Here is a 23,376-nt window from a genome sequence, read left to right as displayed (position 1 = left end):
TTTTAATACTTGCTTGAGTTTCCCCTCCGTTTCTTTTCTAATCAGAAAAAAAAAATAGTGGGAATGATACCTCCAAAACTTCTCCGCGTGCTCTTTAATAAACGTGTTATATCTACACCTAGCAAAAAAAAAAATTTCTCACCTAGATCTTAAGTGAGAAAAAGAATATTTTACTTGGCTTTGGTATACCATAGACACGAAGTATTAACCTATCTTGAAAAGTCAGCATTTTTACGAAATCTGTCGGATGTTAGCAAATATTTCGGAGGTTAACTGCTGGCATCTGGTTGGTAGTAACCGAAAATCAACCTTTTGTTTTAGACACCATTTTCACTAACGATTGAAACCGAAGTATGGCGTACTGTTACACAAACAGTCACAAAATCTCATATCAAATTTGATATATTTAAGTCACTGCGTCTTTAAACGATCGCATGTTTCTGAAAGTACAAACAGACAGACGTCCATCCCTGGTTGGATTTGGCAGGCGTCTACACTAAAGATGTTAAATCTGTGTACCGAATTATCTATCTATCCTCCTTAGATTTCAGTGACTGTGTTAACTTATATCCGAAGAGCTAGACTTCCTCTGATTGGAGTTTTCTAAAAAGTTGGTAGAAATATACACATTGAGACTAAAGGCCATATATCAAATTTCTTCCACCCGTCTGATCCAGAGAGACATGATTCCAAAAATATGTTTTTCGAACCCAGGGAGGTCTGAAATATAGAGATTCTTCAAAATCTCAAAATCGAATGTTTTGACGTTTACAATTCTTTTTCTATATTTCGTACACGAGAAGGTAAATTTGACCCGATTCTCATGATAATGAGATGGCGCCGAGTGCAAAAGCTATGCCAAAAAAAAAAAATCATGGGAAAGATATTCCCGTTGGTTAGTACTATTTCCCCGGAAACATTTTATAAGCAGCTTTTTTTTCAAATCGCCATATTATTTTGATGAAGGATTGATTTTTAAAAAATTTTTCACTGCCTAACTATCTCATTTAATAAACTGCGAAAACTTCCTTATGAACCATTAGAGGTAAAACCAACCGAAAATTTTAAAACTTGGAACTTATAAAAAAGTCAGTGAAAGTAACATGAAACAGTAATGATATGGAAATGAAAGCCTTATCGAAAATGCCATTTCGAATGCAGTTCATTTATCTTCCAGAAAACTAGAGGTCCCCTTCCCTCTTTCAGAAAGAGCATGATTCATTTTTGAAGCATTACGGTGGGGGAATTATTTTCTATCATGAAGCTTTACTGCATCTCAAAATGCCTTTTAAAAATTCCGAAATGAATGCCAAAAATTCCAATTCGTTTGCATATCAAAAGGGAAGAGCACATCCGTCGTATTGTGTGATGATTGAAAATGCACATCTATTGCGTGATGAGACAAGCACATCTTGTGTTTTAAAGAGATTGATTTGAAGTCAGGACTTTCCTTACCCTCAGAATCGAAGAAAAAGGAAAGAGTACGAAACAGGAAGATAAGAAAATACGATTATTTGATGCGCAATAACTTTAACTGATTTCTTGTTTTCTTCGTGTCATGTGTTTGTGTCTACACTTTCAATATTTTGTCAAATTTCTGTTCAGATTAATAGTTCGCTTTTCCGATTCTCATGATTTGAACTGAAAAGATTATAATTATTGCCTCATTTTTATTTTCATTAAATGCGCAATCTGCAACATCTTGATCCTGATTGATAAAATATGGGAGTAGCGTAACACAACAATTCCTTTATTTACAGCCTTATACATGTACTAAAAAACAACTTGTTCTCTTCTAGGTTAATCTTGTTTGAAAAATCCGGTAACAGTTGAAGGATTAATCATGAAATAGTTCCCCGATCAAATCGAAGAATAAGTAATAACAACAACAATAAAAAACGCTAACAGGCTGTTGGCTCAAACGTCTAATCCAGAAGTCGCTTCAGAAATCCAACGATCTTGATCGGTTGGATCCTAACACAGAAACCAGAATCAAACGGGGCTTTTTAAAAAAATCAGAAATAAATTCTTCGAGCAAAGACGTCTCGCTGAAATTCAATTCAACGCCTCTCACTGCTCTCCTCTCTGTCCTCAAAACAAACAAAAATACCTCATTTTATTTCTGTGAGATCTCCGTCACCGGTTTCCTCATTGGTGAACATGAGTTCCTTATCACCCAATAGCTGCTCAGCAATACTTCCTCAATGGTCTCCAGTCGATTGTGGGAATGTCTGTTAATAATCCATCTTTGTAGCTGACATCGCCCGAACATATGTTATAATCAATTCACAGCTAACTCCGGCTAAGTTCATCTGAATTCGACACTTATGACAACGGTTGATGGTGATTGATCGTTTCTTGAAGATTTGAAGGTTCTCTTCATGAGGAAAAAAAGTTTAACATCTGGATGTCTTGACGTTCTTCTTCCTTGAAGAGACGATGGATCTATATGAAACGACGAGATACACATTTGTGGCTCTTCACCTGGATACATCACATCCGGTGGTCCGTGTGCACTTAACTATATGTGGGGAAATGGATGACGCTGGTCGGAATGCCAACTATCATGTGAGGAAAAAGGGGAAAAGTTACATAGCAATCCATAATTTCATGTGATGCAAGCCGGAATAATTGTCCAATTCCATTGCATCACCCCACTCAATTCTTTGAATATATTTATGGTTTTCCAGAAAAGAAACATGTGCGGCTTAATTAGGGTAAAGCTTGTAGTGCAAATGCCCTGGGCATCATTATCAGAGAGCGTAAAATTGAAGAAAAAAATAGTTGCAACTAAGAGAAAAGTACCTTTTTTTAATTTATTTAATAATCTTTATTTTCTATCCATTCCAAATTTTAAAAAAATAAAAATAAAGGACTTTTTATTCTGATTTTTAATACATTGATTAATTTAGAAATTTTCCTCAAGTAAATATAAGTAACTACTTAAGATCCTTGCTCACATTTCCTGGTTGGTTTTGACAGACAATCGTCGCAGAAAAACATATATCAAAGATAGATATCGCCGTAATATACACGAATCAAGAGAGTAGCATTTGATGAAAATTATATATTCTAAACTCCTTATTTGGAATATGAGGGGAGGGGGCATCAAAGTACCATCAGATTTTATATAAATAAATCCATTAGAGCATATTTCTATTCACCAAAAGAAATTGTTCTAAATTTCTACTAACTATACTGAATAAAAAGCATTGGGACTAAATTTCTCTAAAAATGAGACTTCTACTCGCAGATTCGAGAAACAATGAAAATTTTGCTGCGATGAAAGATGGTCTGGATAAAATGGCAAATTATTAATCAGATACTTTGACTGGGTAAAATGACAAATTATTAATCAGATACTTTGCCTAGACAAATTGACAAATTATTAATCAGATACTTTGCCTGGATAAAATGGCAAATTATTAATTATTAATCAGATACTTTGCCTGGACAAAATGGCAAATGATTAATCAGATACTACTTTGGATATGATTAAATTTATTTGTAATTTCGAATACCAGATTTAAAAAATTGAGACTTTTTTTGGTTGTTGTTATCTTTCCTCTAAAAAAACTCACAGTGATGTTCTGCCTTTGTTGGTGATACTACCCCGCTCATTCTAACTAGTTATATTTCAAAAAATTTCATAATAAAATTTATTTAATGCACCACTTAATCACTGCTCAGTATTTGACAGTGAATGTTTAATCATACAAATTTCTACAGTTACATAAATTCAGTGAAATTAAGAAACAGAAATAAAATATTTCATAAATATTCGAAATATTTTCATATTTTGATCTGAAGCCAAATTCTTACTTTTTTTAAAGATAGCATTCTGATCCCGTTGTTTTTATCTAATATCGGAATAATGTTTTAGAAATTTTAATAAATTAATTTAATCTCAATAAATTTATTGATTATTCAACATAAAAGTAAGTTATATAATCTTTATTCTATCTTAATTTTTTATATTTATAAAGATTGGTATATTGGTTGCTGTATTATTTTTTTTTTGTTTGTAATTCCTCCTATAAAAAATAAAAGAATCTAAATTTTAAAAGTATAATACTCTTTTATTACAATGCATCGCAGAGGTTTCTGAGAAAACTTATCTCAGTTAAGGTTCTATTTTAAAGCAGGGAAGGATTCGGAATCGATATACAGTTGAAATTTTATATTAACAGCTGCTGAATCTAATTTCTAAAGTATGTTTTTGAACTGGATTCCTACATTCTTTTGTTCCATTTGTTTCCACTTTTAAAATTATAATCAGATTCATCTTTTGTGCTTTATTAAAAAGCTTTCTTAAAAGTAGTTTAATTTCTGGCATTCAATTGATATTTGTCAATTTGTAATTATCTTGGAAAAATGCTGTACGGCACTAAAATTTTTATGTGAATGGACGGCGGATTCGTAAAGCACAAAAGAAAAACTAATTACCTTTATTTACTCACTATTCAGTAATCACCTTTTGTAGTAACGGTTTCAAGTAAACCGTTGATATTGTAAATTAATGTTTAATTTATAATACTTAATATTTATGAACATCTTAATATCATACTGTCATACGATTATTCAATTAGTTTCTGAATTATTTAATATTTGCTGTGTTGAAATTAATAATTTCTTTTCCAAAAGGAAAATACTACCATCACCACTAATAGAAAAAACTGCTTATTACTTTTGGGTGTAACTGTATATTAATTTTGATGATGTATAAACAAAATAAAAATGAATGTTTTACAGCAAATGCGATGATGATGATGATTAATGATTCAGGCCCTCTTATTCAATTTTTAAAACTTTCTTTCTAAAAAATATATATATAATTTAACTAAGATTACTTATCATCTTGATTAAGCATGCAATCGATTTAAATTTCTATTACCTTAATTAATGAAATTATTGTTTACCAGATATTTATTGCTAAGTTTAAGTTATTGTTTTTTTGTTTTTTTTTTTGAACAAGAACTATTATATTGAACAGAATTTATCAAACAAAACTGTAAAATTATGTCAAAAGAACAATCTAATATTACAAATATGTAAAAGCCACTGAAAATTTTTAATTAAGATTGAACGAGGCTAATATAATAAAATAAAATAATTTATAAAATTTTATGGAAATCCTAAATGCATATCACAGAAATGCAAACATTTATCAGAATTCATTCACACATTAATTGTTGCCAGGAACGCTAATGTTCTAAGCATGAACAAAGTTACCATCTTATGAAATGCACAACAAAATGCATATAAAATTAGGGAAAGGAATAAGAAAAGACCCTCCCCCCCCAAAAAAAAAGAAGCGTACCAAATATATTTCTGAAATGGAAATTATCCTATTATCATAATAAGGAAAACAGTAAAAGGTTCGCTACAACCATAAATTGTATAATGCCTAAAAAAGTTCATCCTTGGCAAATAAAGAAATCTGATATATATAATTATCTTCCAACGATAAATCTAATGGTTATTTCAATAATTGCATACATTAAGTGAATAGAAATTACAGATTTATTTTTATCGCATACATAAAATTATAAATAGCCACAAATGCATTCTTATAATCGAAAGAATTATCGAAAATAATCTCCTAAATAATTCATGTTCACTTAAATAATATAATCACATAATAGATCTAAAGTTGAAGCAAAAATTAGTATATACAGATTATACAGAAAAAGAAAAGAAAATCTGATACTGATAAACTATAATATCATTAACTGTTTAAAAGTAAACCAAAGTTATTGATTAAAGAAGTTATTAGAAATAGAATGATTTTTTCAACAAAAGAAAAACAATTAAAAAATTTGATGAAGCAATGAAACAAGTTCAACTTAAATTATAACAATAAAAACAATTTTTGCAATTTATATTTCGAAATATTTTTTGATCAAATGAATTTACTAAAGCCATCTCATTAGACAATCAAGATGCTTTAATTGGCTGCTACCTCATATCAATTCAAAAATATTTTATGCATAATTACATAGGCTAAATTTATATTCCATTCTTACGAAATAAAATATTGGAGGAGATTATATGGGGTAGTTAAAAAAATACAGGGGGCAGCGCTGTTTTGATATTTGCTCTGAGAAACATTTCATATAGGTTCGCCTCTGGTGACTTCTGTAACGTTTCCCCGGTTTCCTGACAATGTAATTGGCATTCCAGCCAGATGTAACGTCACCCGTTTTCCCACATAGAGTTAAGTGCCTACAAAACGCAAGATGTGGATCCTTTTACTAGTAGAGTCATTGTGTATGATCATTTGTTATACCCAGGTGAAGAGCTACAGATGGGTGTCTCGTCGTTTCAAATAGATCCATCGCGTCTTCAAGGGAAAAGACATCCAGATGTTACATTTTTTTCCCTTATGAAGATAACCTTCAAATCTTCAAGAAACGATCAATCACCATCAACAGTTGTTATTAAGTGTCGAATTCAGGTGAAATTAAGACGTTGTTAGCTGTGAATTGATTATAATTAACATGTGTTCGGGAGGGGTCAGGTACAACGAGGGATCATGAAGAGACATTCCCACGATTGATTGGAGACCATTGAGGAAGCATTAAGGTTGTCTTTGTGTACATACATAAGGTTGTAAATAAAAGAAATGTTTTGTTCCTCTACTCTCTTATTTGATCGGTCTGGATCAAGATTTTACACTGCCAACCTTTTGAAAGTCGGTCATAAGTTTTCTCTGGAGAAGGAAGTACTATTGGACGGGTTGTAGGGAATGTAGCGTGGGATAGAATGGATTGTTATATAATCTATTAAAACAGCAATTAGCTAGTCTTTTGATAAATTCGTAAAATTAATAGATATTGAAATATTTCTTGATTTATGAAGAAGACTTGGTTTATATAAGAAAATTAATTTTTGGTGCCTCTCTTTTGAGAAGTCCATAAAGGCTTGTTTTTACTTCTCAGTACTTTTTTTTTATCTAATCAATGTGTGATCCATTCTAAATTTGGCCTTCATCAATAATTCTGCTGATAAATATTCATGAAATTTCATTCGCAATGGTTTTCAATAACCTTGCTGAATTGTGCGTGAAACGATTCCAACCAAAATTCGGAAAGCATGCAGTTTATAAGAATAAACCATGATTCGAAATGGCATGTATTGAGGTTTGTTTGTTTATTTATTTCTTAATTTTAGTTCATTTTTTTGAGACTATATTCTTGTTCACAGATAAATAAATGTGTTCTCTGCGTTCAGGAAGATCTGAAATGTGGAAACTAAATATATTGTTTTTCTTTATGTGGTGGGACGTAGAATGGTTGGCCGTTGTTACGCCTCTATATTCCGAGAGTAATATCAGCTCACACTATTGATAAATGTGAATGTTATTTCAACTCTCACCCCTTTTTGGACGAAATAAACGTATCCTTACGCATGTGCAGAAGTGCGGAGAGCTTCTGAATTCGAGAAGTATATTTTGACGATAAAAATTATTTACATAATAACAAGTAAACTTGTAGTTCTGTAAGGAAATCTTTTTCTAGAATCGTGATTGCTCATTTGGTAGAAAAGCAAAAAGCCAAAAATCACCAAAATTGCGTCATTATGAAATATTATATCCTTCCCTAAAAGTCTCCCAACTTCTCAAATAATTCCACACTATCGATTCAGAAAACCGTTTACAAGACAATTCAATTTTTGTGCCTATTTATACCTTAAACTCAGTCATTTGCTTGCATCTATCGAACGGAAGGAATATTGTTGCTTCTTATCGATTATCGTTAGACACACAAGGATAATGTAGGCCTGGAGTTGTCAATAAAATAGTTCCCAGTTAATGTTAAGTTAGCTGCTTTCAAATACGACAGAATTTTTTTAGAAAGGAAATGATTTCGCTCTTAGTAATGAATAAGATTTTTCAAATTTTGAAGAAAAACACTTTATGGACGCAAAGATAAATACATCCATTACCGATTTTTTTTTCTTGTGATCTTCGTGCATATGAAATGAATAAAGAACTGTCATAGTCAAAAAGTTTCGACTTTGAGATTTGATAATTCTCAACAGTTTATTCCGATTCGTAATTTGTTCACTTTACATACACCGGAAAAAAGTGGATTTTCTATAATTTGGGGGGGGGGAGTCAAATTCCTAGATGAAGATTCCTAGGAATGAAGAGGTAGATTTGGTCAGGGAGATAAAATCTGCAACTCCCTCTTTAAGCACAGGACTTCTTTTTTGTGATGTTAAGAAATCCTTTGTCCGTCACACTTTTTTTCTACTTGGCAAGAGACATGCGGTCTGCAGATGCGGAATATATTTCATGCTATCACACTTATCATTTGTTTGTACCTGTGTTTCTTATAAGTGAGATGGGTATTAAAATGACTCGTCTACATGTAGGACATGCTCACTTCACCTACAAACATTTTATATTTGACCTAGTATGTGTAGCAGGTGCCAGCTTAAATTTACTCCATATCTTAATTGAATGTCCTTCTTTAAATCATTATCGTGTTCGTTTTCTTGCGTCGTCTTCTTAAGATGTACTACACCTGGCGGGTTAAGAATACCATCAAAATATTTTTTTACTTTTTAAGAAACATTGATTTTTATACTTGTATTTATCATTTTTGACTTCTGTTCGTGTTTAACGTTTTTAAATTGATTCATTGTCATACATACATTCATTATCATTACATATATTCATTCTCTCTCACCTCTCTCGTTTCTCGCATTTTCTCTCGCCTTTTTTCACATTAGTATTTCCCTTGAAGAGAGTAACATTTATGACCCATTTTGTTGGTAAAAGTTTGCTTGGTAATGTGGGCTTTTCCCTTGAGAAAAAGGCGTAATTAGATAATATGGAATGAATGAAACGTTTAATAAGGTGCCATTAAATATATATATATATATATATATATATATAATTTTATATAAAAATATTTATAATTAATACATTATTAAAAATATTTATAATTAATATATTATTATATAAAAGTATTTATAATTTTAAAAGATAGAGAGGAAAGGAAATATATCAGTATAAATTTAAATTTTCAAGAAGCAAAAGTTAGTTTTATTTTTTTATTTTTGAACGTTTTTTCAATATTTGAAAACTGTTTATTTGAAGCTTTCGTTTCAATAAAAGTGATTGCCTCTTTTGAATCCAATACTTGATCAAAGAAAATATCAACTGACGACATCAGTAGCAGTATCCAGAAACTAAATGACTATGTAGTAGAACCAGACCGGGACCGGATCTCATAAGAGTGTATATCACCATTTTAGTCTTGTCATTCTATGATAACGCCACTACATTTTGCAATATTCAATTTCGGTGTTATAAAAGATTATTTAGCTAATTTTTTTTGGTATCTTAAAGATAATTTGTATTTGTAAAGAGATTGCAAAATGCAATGATTAATGCTCTTTTAGCCAAACGAATAAAAATTTCTCTAAAATCCCTCACAGTCGCAAAGAATGAGCCATTTCACAGCATTTTTTGAAGTAATTTCAATTTCGATGATTGAATAAAATAATTAATGAAAATTCAAAGTGATATCGGATTTAAGAATCAAATATCGTGACAGCAAGAAAAATGGTGAAAGTTTCATGTAAAATTTAATCCCGAGGGAAATGACATTTTACTGTCTCAAAGATCCCATCATTTAACCAATCATAATAGAATTATCAATGCTCTAATACTTTCAAAAGAAAGAAAAGAATTTCTGAGGTAAATAATATATTCCATTATTGTGCAATGAAAATTGACCGTAAGCAAAAGAGAACGATCTTTCCCAATTATTTTAATAAATATTTCAACTCATTCATTCAAAGATTATCATCGTTCGTTATAAACACTATTACACGAAAGATGTTCTGCTGTATTAAACGGCATTTAGTGCAAGTCAAGGCACTTTTCATGTATTTTTTTCTTGTTTTTCTGTCTGCTACATTCATCAAGAGTTCATTAATTCCCGGTTTTAAGGAATGGTTGCTCAAGAAATGCCATTTTTTCGTAATTAAATATTCATGTAAGATCCTTTTTTAAAAATGAAATGAAGTGGCTCTCGTTTATTGTGGTTTATTCCTCTTACCAGGAAATCGTGTTATCTGCATTACAGGACGAACGTATCTCTAACGTATAACCACGCATATTGCTTGGAAGACATTAAATTTTGAAAACTGTTTTAATAGTCACGTATAAGCAGTAGATAAATGTATTTTAGGTGATAAGTAAGTAATAAGTAAGTGTCTTTCTCATAAGAAAAATCAAATGAATTTTTTTTTTTAATTCCACGTCATACAAAATTGTTTATCCATATATATGGATCATTTTTTTAATTATTTTTTTATCATTTTATCTGGAATCACAGGAGCGTGTTCTGCAGGAATCTCATGCGCATCCTTTTATAACTATTCTATTCTTGACAGTCAAAAGTTTTTCTTGATTTCAGTTTAATTTAAATATGTTGGATTGGGCCTAAGGGTTGTAAACCCAGACAATTACAGCTATCGAGAATTTTACATTAAACAGCAAGATTTAAATTTTTTGTCAGCATGATTACAGCTACAAATATTCCAAACACTCCTTGAAATTTTTTTTTTCATAATGAAATTGTTCGAAGAATAAAAGCATGGGATCTTAACAAATAAGCTATCAGCGAATAAGAATTTTAATGAATATTTAGTAAATATTTCCTTCATGATGTTTGTCGTGTCATTCTTACCAAATCAAGCTATTAAGTTCTTGTTCCAAACCACCCTATATTTTATTAAAAAAAATTAATATTCTAAATTTTAGTACACTGGAAATCTTTTTTTATAAAAGCTTTTTTTCATTTTTAGTAATAAACTTAATAATAAATTTTAAGGAATATTGTTATTTTTTTCTTTAGGTTCATTACTCAAATGCGTTATTTGCCAAGAAGCAAAATTTAACTAACAGCAATCTATTTCTTTATGATTACATTCTCAAAACAGATAAGGAAATATTTTATCATCTAAAACGCATCAAGTTATACGAATTTTTAGTACTTTAGCATATCAGAATGTAAGAGGAAAATATCGATAATAAACTTAATATTCAAAACCGCAAGCGCATGAGATTTTAAAAAAATAACTTTTGTAGAAGTATTAAAAAGGAGATTTTTTTATTTTAAAGTATTTTTAATTTTTTAGATTTTAATTTATGATTTATCATTAGAAACTATATAGATTTATTTTTTTAAATTCTCTACTAAATAACGCCAATCTTAAAATCTCATCAAATAAATTTATGAATTGCCAATGAAGTTGCAAAAATATCAAAATAGTGCAGCGGCATCGAAAATACACAGGTTTTTAAAATTTCATAACTCCTGAAGAAATGAATGAGAAATAGATTACGAAGTTCTAATTTTAAATACAAGAAGCAAGTCAAGTTAAATAAAGAGTGTACAAAAAGGTTTTAAAACGGATATAGCAATTGTTCAGTAATTCCTCGGTTGATTTATTCACTTATAGAAAAGTAACGCGGCATCTTGAGAAAAGATAGGTCGCGCAAAAATATCGATTCCATTCACAGATCCTCGATGTCTTATTTCAATTCGAAACTTTTTAAAAAATGCAATTTTTTTAAGTCTTTCAGTGAACACGGGCTCTTTCAGGAAATGAAAGGCGAGTAGAAACGATCCTTTTGGTTGGCCTCTTTTATTTGCATGTATCGCACTATTTCGCATGAAAGCTTCGTTTCAACAAAAGAGTGGTTTTTTTTTTCCCCCTTAGATGAAAAATGAATGGTAAAGAAACGTTACAAACATCTGTAGCACTGTTTCTTTGAAAAGATAATTGTAATAAAAAATAGTCTCTTGATGTTGCTAATAAGTTGTTTTGTTGAGAATTAAGCGTTATGAATATATAAAACTATTTTTAGTGCAAATGTACAAATTTTTCGAAAAACTAAGAGTACCTTACAGAAATTACCCTAATTTTTCAGACAGAAAAAAATGTCAAAATGAAAGAAAATAATTTTTCTAAACAATGATGTTGACATAATTATTTAAGTAATGCTAACTGTCTCGGTATTTAGATGTTTTTAAGCAAGTTTGCAACTGATGTTTGCTTGATTATTGATTCGCTAGTATTCGAAATTGAATATTTTAATGCATTTAGAATACGAATTTAGTAAACGAATTAATTCATTTGAATTTTATTTCCATACATATTTTTAACAAATGCTTGTAAACATGAAAAAAATTGATTTCAAATATATTCAATTTTCTTCATAAACTTTTTAATGTTTGCCTAGATGCAGGTATTTTTCCACGCGCTTGGAAACTTGCCCGCGTGATTCTTATTCCCAAAATAAATGAATTTAGAATTCCCCATTTGGATAACCTTAGATGCATAAGCTTACTTCCGGCTCTTGGTAAATGCTTAGAGAAACTTTTTGTTAACAGGATATGCTGGTACCTGCGCCGTGGAGACTTTCTTTCCTGTGATCAGTATGGTTTTACCCCTCAAAAAAGTAGTGAAGACGCTCTTTTACGTTTGAATGAGATTGTTCAGAGAGGTAAAAAGAAACATTTACACTCAATCTTGGTTTCTCTTGATATAAAAGGTGCTTTTAACAATGCATGGTGGCCTTGCATTCTGAATCTCCTTAAAAAAGCGGATATTCCGATTAACATTTTTTCACTTGTTGCTGACTTTTTAAATGACAGAATGGCCAAAATGCAACTGGGTTCAACTTCAGCAATCTGTCGTCTTGAAAGGGGTTGCCCTCAGGGATCAGTATCTGGACCTATTTTTTGGAATATCATTATCAATGATCTCCTATCTAAACTTAAAAATCTGGCCTGCTGTGACATCATAGCTTTTGCTGATGACATCTTAATTTGTTTCCAAGGTAAGGATCTTCCAGCGACATTCCTACACGCACAGGACACTTTGAACCTCGCTTCCGAATGGTCAAAAGATTTTAAATTAGAATTTAATCCTGAAAAATCCAGTCATGGCTATTGAAAAACGAAACGTTTGCTATGATGCATTTCAGCTTTATCTCGACGGAGCTCCCTTGATTATGGTAAAGCAAATGAAATATCTTGGGGTTCTTCTTGATAGTAAATTTTCGTGGAAGCAACACTTAATTTACGTATCAGAGAAATGTGACAAATTGCAGCGTGGATTAAATCGGATTGCACGCAACACGTTTGGTATTAATTCCAACGTACATTCGCTCATTTATAAACAAGGAATCGAACCCTTCATAATGTATGGTTCTAGAGTTTGGGGTGCAGCGCTTAAAAGGAAGGTGAATTCTAAATATCTGCGACGCATACAAAGAAGGATACTTTTGCGGGTCATACGCGGATATCGTACCATTAGTTACGAGTCTGTTTATGCAATTTCTGGCTTCCCTCCAATTGATATTGTTATTCTTCATAATATTGCCTATAAGGAAAATCTCTCTGCTTCTTACATCTCTAATTATGATTATATTCTGTCTCCACCTTTTCTACCTCATCCCTTAGAGAGAACCGCTATCAATATTATTCAATTTAGTGATAAAATCAAGGATGTTTTTCCTGTTATTTTCTATACTGATGGCAGTAAAATTGATGGTAGAGTTGGTTTCGCATTTGTTGTTTTCAGGGGTGGTATTGAATCCGAGCACTTTCAATTCAGAATTCGTGATGAATGCACAGTTTTTGTAGCTGAACTCTTATGCTTAAACTTCGAAATCAAATGGATCGCTGAACAAAATAGTGTAATTTCAGATTATCTTATTTGTACCGATTCACTATCATCCTTGGATTCTCTGAAGTGTATTTCTTCGTCTAACAACATAATCGTTGAAATCCAAAAGCAAATTAAAAGCCTGAAAGATAAAAATATCTCAATAGTTTTTGCATTTGTTCGTGGACACACGAGCATTTATGGAAATGAGCGGGCCGATTGGCTTGCTAAAGCTGCCACTAAGCGCAAAATCGACATTGACGTTAATATTTATAAATTCTTTTACAAGAAGATTACGAGAGAAAAAATGGTGGAGTCTTGGAATCAAGAATACCTCCTTTCAAATAAAGGGAGCTTAACAAAGAAATTTTTTCCATCCATTAATAAGAGACTGTCATGCCATCATTTTTATACTAATTACAAAATAACCCAATTTCTAACTGGTCATGGTAACTTTAAAAGTTACTTGTACAAATTTAATTTGTTTCCGTCATCTTCCTGCGATTGTGATATTGGTGGGGAGGAAAATGTTGAACATGTGCTCCTTCTATGTTCCAAGTTTGTCAAAGAAAGACAGATCCTAAGACTGGTTCTTAAGCACATGAATTTAAATTGGCCTACAGAGTTTCACAAACTTATTTCCTCTAGAAGTGCTTTTGAAAATTTCTGTAAATTTATTGTTGGCATATGTAATCCTTCATAACTGATAAATTTTCTTATTTTTCTTTTTGTAATGTGTTACATACTTACTTCTGTAAGCCCTGTGTGATACTTTGTGGTGCACGGGGGATTTATAAATGTTCAATAATATATATATATATATATATATATATATATATATATATATATATATATATATATATATATATATATATATATATATATTCAATTAAATTATACAAATAATAGTATAAATGAAAGATTTAAAAAGGCAGAAGAAACAAAATAAAAAGAATTCTTCGTTTTAGGAGAGTGTGTTTTTAAAAGCTATTATTAAATTTATTTGTGTTTATGTTCTTCCATTATCAGTCGACTCCATTATTAGATCGAGCCGTTTCATATTCAGCTCTCATTTTTAGTAATGAGGGCACCATCCTTCACTCTCGTAAGTGTAAGGCGTTGCTGCAAATAAATATCTTGGAACTATCCTATATTTATTTTTTTGTAGCGAATATTTTCAAAACACCCTGTTATGAAAAATTTAAATATTCCATCTAATGGCCGGTATTTCAGTGGCTCCGATCATTTGGCTTCAATTTCTTGGCTGTTGAAAAAGTTTATTTTTCCCCGTAAATAAATAAAATGAAGATGATTACTTTTAGCGCAAATAGAAAATTCCGACAATCAACCATTAAATATAAAAGGAATGCAGTTAAGCCGAATTTCAATTAACTGATAACGCTATACTTACAAGAAACTAAATATTTGGAAGATAGTTTATATGTAAAATATTCGATAAATGGTATAAAAATATTTTAAATACACATTTTAGCAAAACTGGTCAAGAATTATATTATATATATTATCTAATCGCCCATGCATTTTACATACTACTTCAATTTTCTGGGCGAGGAAAAGACCGCACATACTAAATAATATCTTCATTAAACTTTTCTTTACAGGCTTTCGTGCCGTCCTATTTATCTGTAGATAAATAGGACGGCATGAAAGCCTGTAAAGAAAGCCTGTATTTTCTTTTCCATCTTCCTTACAAGATGGAAAAGAAAATAGCATATAAAAATAGTATTAAAAACTAGTAGTATAAAGAATTATTACAAGACAGATTAATATTATTAATCACATTATGCAAAAGTCTTTCTACACAGAATGCAATGGCTGCTGCAATTAAATAATATTATGCTACGATGCGCTGAAAGATGTTAATTTTCTTATAAACGGAGTATCCATAAATAAACGAACCTATTTTAAAGTTGTCAACTGACGAATCTATTCTACAGAAATTTAGAAAATTTTCCATAAGACATAATAAAGGATAGGAATTTTCCTTCAGCAAATAAAAATATCAAATAGTTCAAAATTTCGGTGCCAAAACGTATTGTTAAATAAATTAAAGGAATTCCATAGTTAGCATATATTTGCAATAGTTTACAATTTTTATTTCAACAATACAGTTTCAATATAACAATCATGTACAGCTACCATCTGTAATCATAAGGCAACATGATCCTCAGTTGGCCGTAGTTTGGAAATGTTACAAACATATGGTGGAACATTGTTTTGGAAATGTTACAAACATATGGTGGAACATTGTTTTGGAAATGTTACAAACATATAGTGAAATATTCAATTAAAAGTTCTTGGATTGCCGTAATTTATCAGATGTTTCAAATGCCCTCAAAGCCAAAAGTCGCATGGATTCAGGTTTGGGAATCAGAGAGATGACAGATTACGAAAATGGAGGCTGAGGACTGCCATTACTACTACATTAATTAGAATATTTACTACTAATGAAGGAAATAAATTTATATTATATATATATATATATATTCTCCAAAGGGGAAGAAATGGGATTCACAGGTTTTACACCATGAATTCTGAATTAATCGTTGCACAAATTTTTTTACAATTTTAAAATAAAAAAAGTCTTTTTATTTGTATAAGCTTCATTTTTGTTGAACTATTTCATTAACTTTAATATTTTTTTCAAAATTAATTTAAATAAAGTTTCGATTTCAGTTGAAATATTCAGACTATTTTTAATGACATTTATTGATCGCGCCTTTTTACTCATATTGAAGCTAACTTACTTTCGGCCTACATTTTTATATGTTCTTTTGTTAGTTTATTTTAATTAAACTTGTTATGCAGTTCCTATTGATGCGTGCTTGCAGCAATTCATTTTTAAACTCTGTCCTTTAAAATTGCTGCAATTTATTTAACTGTATGATCTAATTTCTGTCATATTCTAGCACTTTAAAATTTTAATTCTCTCAATTATATCTATATCAGAGTTCCTAAAAGCCTGTGAATGCCGTTAATAAAATCTGCACCAAAACGAAAATACTTCCACTATAAATAAATAAAACAGCCAAAATATTTCCAAAATGCGCGATGGCCTTCGTAATACTCACATTGCATCTTACTTCGTAAAAACAATTAAGTGGCGAGTTTTTCAAATTTTGTAATTGTTGGAATTCTGGTTTAGTATCATTTTAAAACATTTTATTACCATAATCATTAGATATCAAGCTCTCAGCTTTAGAGAAATATTTAATTTTTTTTGACAGGAAGTTTCTCTCTCCATCCAGCCTTAAAAAATTATCTTTCAAATCTCCCCGAATTATTCACAGAATAGCCAAAAAGAACTTCAAGTAGAGCAAAAATAAACCAAGAGATTGTATTAGTTTCGTTTTCAGAACAATCAAATATTTCTTGGGATGCAAAAGCGAATTCGCTCACAAAAACGAAGTCATGGAGTCGAACCCATGCTGTGAAGGGTAGTTAAAGATATTATCATCTATTTTCAAAACCTTTCACTTCCAAAATTACCAAATTTATCAAAATAAAAGTATTAAGGAACTACCTTTTTCTATCTCTTACTCCATGTCTAAAAGAAAAGAGAGGACATAAAAACAAGCCTAATGACCCGTTACCCGGTTGATTGATACCCCAACCTTACCAAAGAAATTTGGAAATTTAAGACAATCCCTAATATTCTTTCTGAACCAAAAGAGTGGCATGGACCCTATTCTCTTGCATATCCAACTCAGAGAAGAAACTTGAATTAAAAAAAAAAACCCAACTAAAACCAGAATAAATCAATCTTACTCACCAATAAATTCAGTCATTTAAAACTTTTCTCAAAAAAAGAAAAACTGATTTCAGACAGTGCAATCTATAAAATGTTCTTTGATCACTGAAATATTTTGGTGTATACTAACTTGACATTAGGATTTGACATTCTTTTCTGTTAAAGAGATATCCCTTTCAGTAAGTGCATTAAAAGAACTATTAAGTATCTGAAATCAAAAAGCCTTTTAGGTTTATAAATTTAAATATATTCTATAAATTCCAAGTTTATCCCACGGCCAATCATATGCAGCCAATTTTTAAAGTAGGAATTCATATCTTTTTATGTTTACGTCAAACAATGACATTAATTTTTTTTTATTTTGATACTTTAGAATATTGTTAATTATATGCATTCTTTAAACACATTACAATGTTTATGCGTACTATTAAATTCCGATTGGCGTGAACCTCACATATGAGCACATCTACAAAACTTAAGAATACGAATGTAATTTAAACACTTTTGTTTTAGAGTTTAAATCAGGAAGTGGTAAAGCACCTCAGCCATTTAAATCTCTCGAAATCAAAAGTATAAATTCTTTCCAAAACAATTGTCCCACTTTCGGCGATTTGATGAAATAACTTGAGAAATTTATATATTCTCAGTCAGATTTAAGAATTTAATATCAAAGAAAAAAACAAAACTGAACGCAGTTTCAGATTAAACGCAGTTGTCAGTGAACGATATTTCACTGTCTCCAAGATCACACAATGGAGCCAATCCGAATAGTCCCAAATATCATAAAGTATTCGAATAAGAAAAAAAATTGTTTGAATTAATAAATTTTTCCCATTATCATGTGATGGAAACCTGGAAAAAAGAAAATGAATTTCGCAAGTTTACAATTATCTTGATAAATATTTCTCCCCGTTCTTGAATCGAATATTAACCGAATATAACAGAATACTCTTTATAACTAGTTACCAAATGTTTTATTATACCAGAGGAGCCCCTGAAGCTGTAGAATATATCCAGGACTGACAAGAGAAATTTTCCAATATAAAGCAAGACATTAAATTTATGGAATAATTTTTTCAATCATAATTATGGTAAGAAGCATCTCAATCATTCAAAAAACTTGTTACGTCAAATGATCTCATCAGTTGTGGATTGCCAACTAGCCAATCGCCTCGGACCTCTAGGCTGACATGGGGCCACAAGTGGATCAATAAAAAGATACTGTTAGCCTAATTGTCAAATTAATAAATTTGTAAAATATAAAATTCTATAAATTATAAAAATATTATGATTGATATTAACATTTTATTAAATATAATTAATCAGGATTCTATATGTTTCAGTATATTCATTTAGTTATTAGTAAATTTATAAACACCGCACGACAGCTTCATTAATGTTGTGCATAAACTTGGATGAGCGTAATCTTATAAAATTTAAAATAAATCCATAAAAATTAAGATAAATCGATAAAAATTATATTTTCACATAATTATTAACATAAAATAATCACGGATATGTTAAAACACTGACCAGCGTATTCAAATTAGTAATTGATAAACAATTAAATTAATCAGTGCATTAAAACAGGAACCTCATGAAATATCCCAGTCCGCCAATAAATTCTATTACGAAAAAAATCATGTTTACAATTTATATTATTTCATCATAAATCTGAATTTTGTCAGTCTGCCTTCAAAATTAAATGCGCATCGATTTAACTTTCCTAAAAAAAGATGTATTAATGATTCGATTCTTTTCAATTGATGTGCGATTAAGGAAAATAGCAAGATGGCTAATTCAACCAATCTCACAAAATACACACAAGTATATTCAACACATAAGCCATGAAGGAAGCATCGGATTGAAATGAAGTTTGTTACACATAAGGATACAGAGGAAAGAGTCTCTTGATCCCAAAATCAAGATACTTAAACAAATACAATTTGTACAATTAGAGAAATACTGTGCGACTGCAGTAGTGCGTTGTCCAACTCCTGCTGCAATATATGAAGCAACACGGATCGGCCTTGTGTGATTAGATGCCATATGTTGTCCCGAATCAAATGGGTCCACACATTTTGAACAGCTATCTTCAAATCATCTACAGAGTGGCATGGCAACATCCCACATATAGGGGACAAGTCCGGGGAACCAGTCGGCCATTGGAAGAATGAATATGACTTAGGGAAGTCTTGAGCAATTCGAGTTGCATGAGAATGAGCATTACCTTCCAGTAAAATTGCTCCTGGAAGACCATTTAGGAAAGGACCCACATAGGTTCGAAGAACATCATCAAAATAACGCTGGGCCGCTGTGGTTGCAAGTACCATAGTTATAGTGGAGTTGATATCATAAGAAATTCCTCAATGACCCCCAGACCATTTCGCCCATGACAGCATGGGACAACCTACCGTTCATCACGGGATCTGCACATACGTAAAAGGTTTTCACCAGTCTCCAAAATAAACCGGGGTTCATAATTAAACAACACATTTTTTCAATCTGAAGAATTCCAAATCGCTTTGGCTTCTCACTGCTGCAGTCGGAGTCGTCGACGTTTCGGTGTTATAGGCAGAACATGAATAGAGTGTTTGAACTGCAGATTCGCTTCCGCAATGCGTCTGGAAATGGTTTGTGATGCCACTGCTATCCCTATACCTGATTGCATCGTGGAACGAGTGACTGTGGGTCCACAACGCTTAGGGCACGATCCACTTGCCTCGTCGTCTTTCTGGTCTCTACAGACCCAGTACACCACTCGTGGGTCCATCTCGTATCCACTGCCATCAACATGTTCAGACGGCAGCATACCCGAACGATCAACCTTCCAAGCAACTCGGTGCGTCGGCCAGCTTGTGGATTTCAAGCCAATGATGACGCCGCTCTCAAATTCGCTTAATTGCGAGAAACTTCATTTCACTCGTCTACCTGGCATTCTAACATTGCCAGACCAGGTGGCAATGTTAAATAAATTTGCAATTTGGCGAGATAAAGTTCCCTGATTTTCCATGATACATTTTTATCACAATCCACCCCTTTTTTTTATTGATTTTCAAAATTCAATCATCCGCTTGGGACACCCAGGGAATAAAAAATCCATTTTTATTAATGTTAAATATAAAAACTGAATTTCTTATCAAAAATTTTGATGGTCCAAACAGAAACTTTAAAGAGCGAAATGTCGTTAGAAATACTTTAAACGAATGAATTATCTAAAAATTTTTTTTGTCATTTTTGCAATTCGTTTCTTTATCTCATTCTTTTTTTCCACATCTCGCTTTAATGGGTTAGTTTCAAAATTCAGCCTTTTTTTTCTATATATATTTATAAATATAATATAATATGTAATTATAATTTAATATAAAATTATTATTATATATTAAAATTTTTCTGTATATTTAATGCAGAAATATAAATATGTACTTACAATTCTATTTATAATTATTATTTTCTACATTTTAAAATTTGATATATTTCATAAGTGATTATCATAAGTATTATGGGGTCGTAAAATAAAATTTTGTTTCAATTCACCTCGATGTCACCCCGCATATGGGTGGAGCAAAACCATCTGATTAACTAAAATTTTTAATCAGTTGAATCATTAACATCATGTTATTTAATGCATCTGAAGGATGATAGGAGGAACTTCGATATTTTGAACAGTAGCTAAATGGTGAAAAATACATCTGGACCTCATCATTTCTAGAAACTTCCACATTACAACAACAACAACAATAAGCCCTCTGTGATAGTGCATTGTCATTGACAACAGGCGAATTTGCAAAATTTGAGAATTTTAGGAGAGTAAGAAGTGTGTGAAAAATCGATAGCAAAATTCCTAAAGCTAAAAAAGCCTAAAACAAAGGGGAGTAAAAAAAGGAGTGAAAGGGGGTGGGTGGATTCCAGCTGATAAAGAACTCCAGCATTTTTTTGCTCGAATTTAGCGCATAAATATTAATTTATCTGTTCAAAGGTGCAAAAAAATGATAAGTGCAGGCGGGTAAGTTTGTTAACAGTGACGATGCCATTGACAGTCGTCACTGTTAACAAACTTTCGACATTTTATTCCGATTCTACGCTTTTAAAATATGCAAGATTCTTCGAAAAGTTTCTGAGAAGAGCAACCTCTTCGGCAGTGAAAGACGGCGACGCCATTGTGGATTCTATCTTCTGTTTGAATTTCAATGGCAGGGTTTTCAATGGCAACTCTGTTCCTTGAAAAAGTTAACAACACTAAAAAAAAAAAAAGGGTAAAAAGAAGTTTTTTAGAAGGAATTTCGACTTTCTCCACCCCACCGCTCGCAAAAATACTTCTTTTCCTCTTGTATTTGCTACGTTCTTTTGGTTCAAATAAAGTCTTGTATATATAAAGTTGTCATTCATGTAAATAGTTAAATACACAGATCAAAAGCAAAGTGCTGAAAAACGAAGAGCATTTCAAACGTATTTTAGAAGATAGCAGAGGATTCAAGTGGTAGCTATTTTCGTGGAACCGGCCATTTGCATTTCTAAGCAGAAAATACGAAAACCATAAAATCTTCTATGCATAACAAGAAAAAAGTAGCACAATGGATTTCGTGGTTGTTTATTTAGCAGTAGTGAAGTTCTTTAGCTTTCCAAAGCCACCAATGAAATTTTGAATAATGCATGAATTTTCGCCATTGATCGTATTTTTACTCCCCTATTTGTAATCGACGAAAAAAATTCGATCTCAAGGTTTTGATGAATTTGTGCACTTCAGACCTCCTTGAGCCCCCGAAACATATTTTTCAATTATGTTTGTCTCTGCGTAGAGCTAAAATAATGTCTACATAGAGCTAAAATAATGAAATCTCACTGGCGTTCTTTCAAAAATCAAAAATTGTAGACTTCTGCCAAAATTTGGGCGACCCTCCCTATCAAGAACTCTGTTCATGTGCGCGTTTCGCGTCCCGTTGCATGTGAATGCGAAAAATGAGAGAAATTAGATTGATGAAATGAGGTATTGATTTCACTGCCAGTTTTGTAGATGTGCAAAGGTACTAGATTCACAATGAAATCTATTAAAACATTGTATAGGGGTAAACGCATTTATGAAAGTGATAGGCAGGAAACTCAAAAAAATTAATGAGATGAAATTTGGCATTTTATCTTGGGTTCAGTTTGAAATTTTAGAAGCGGAGAAAAAGTACAAAAATGGCACTGAATCTTTTGCATTTGGAGCTGAACACAGAAATAGTCTCTATAAAAACAAATGAAAGTTCTGAAGGGGAACATTGGCAGCGATGCATTTGCATCCAAAGAATAAGTACTGACTTAAAGAATAAAAATGTTTCACTTTTTTTATTAATATGATTATTAATATGAAAACTAGGCACAAAAAACGATTCTTTTTCCCTTAAAATCTTGATACTCGTTTCCCATTTTATTATTTTCCCATTTATTACATATTTTCATTGAACTTGATTTGTTTCATAGTAGAATCCTGGAATCGAATTTTCACGCATGCCCTGATGCACAAATGATAAAATTTTGTCTCATCATGATGGCAATATATTCTAGTATTTTCAGAAATTATTTTAGTAAAAATTTGATTCTATAGCGCCAAACGATAGTGTATTGGAGGAAAAGCGGAGGAATTCTATGATATTCCAAAATGGAATAATTCAAGGAAAGAAAAATAAATTTGCTTTAATGCGCTTATAAAAATATTTTTAAAGTTTTATTCAAATTTACTTTTATAATGTTGGTCAATGTCCCGCAGCCTTGATAAAGATATAAAACTTTGGTGTGAATCTTTTTTTTTTTTTAACTGAATCTATTTTGCAAATATTTATTTTGGTCACCTTTTTGCGACCATTTTCAAGCAAAATTTGCTATTTCATAAAATTTAAATTCATATTTTACTGATTTAAGCCGAG

The 23,376-nt window shown here is 31.3% G+C and overlaps 1 protein-coding gene across 1 annotated transcript in view; it reads right to left on the bottom strand.

Annotated features, from left to right (window-relative positions):
- Nucleotides 1-23,376, bottom strand: part of LOC129989095 (uncharacterized) — a 442,343-nt gene that overhangs the window by 275,617 nt on the left and 143,350 nt on the right. The gene's annotated exons all lie outside the window — the stretch shown is intronic.

This window comes from Argiope bruennichi, chromosome 10 (genome assembly GCF_947563725.1).
Source record: "Argiope bruennichi chromosome 10, qqArgBrue1.1, whole genome shotgun sequence".
In the NCBI taxonomy this organism is placed as follows: domain Eukaryota; kingdom Metazoa; phylum Arthropoda; class Arachnida; order Araneae; family Araneidae; genus Argiope; species Argiope bruennichi.
This window is presented reverse-complemented; position numbering and strand designations above follow the sequence as displayed.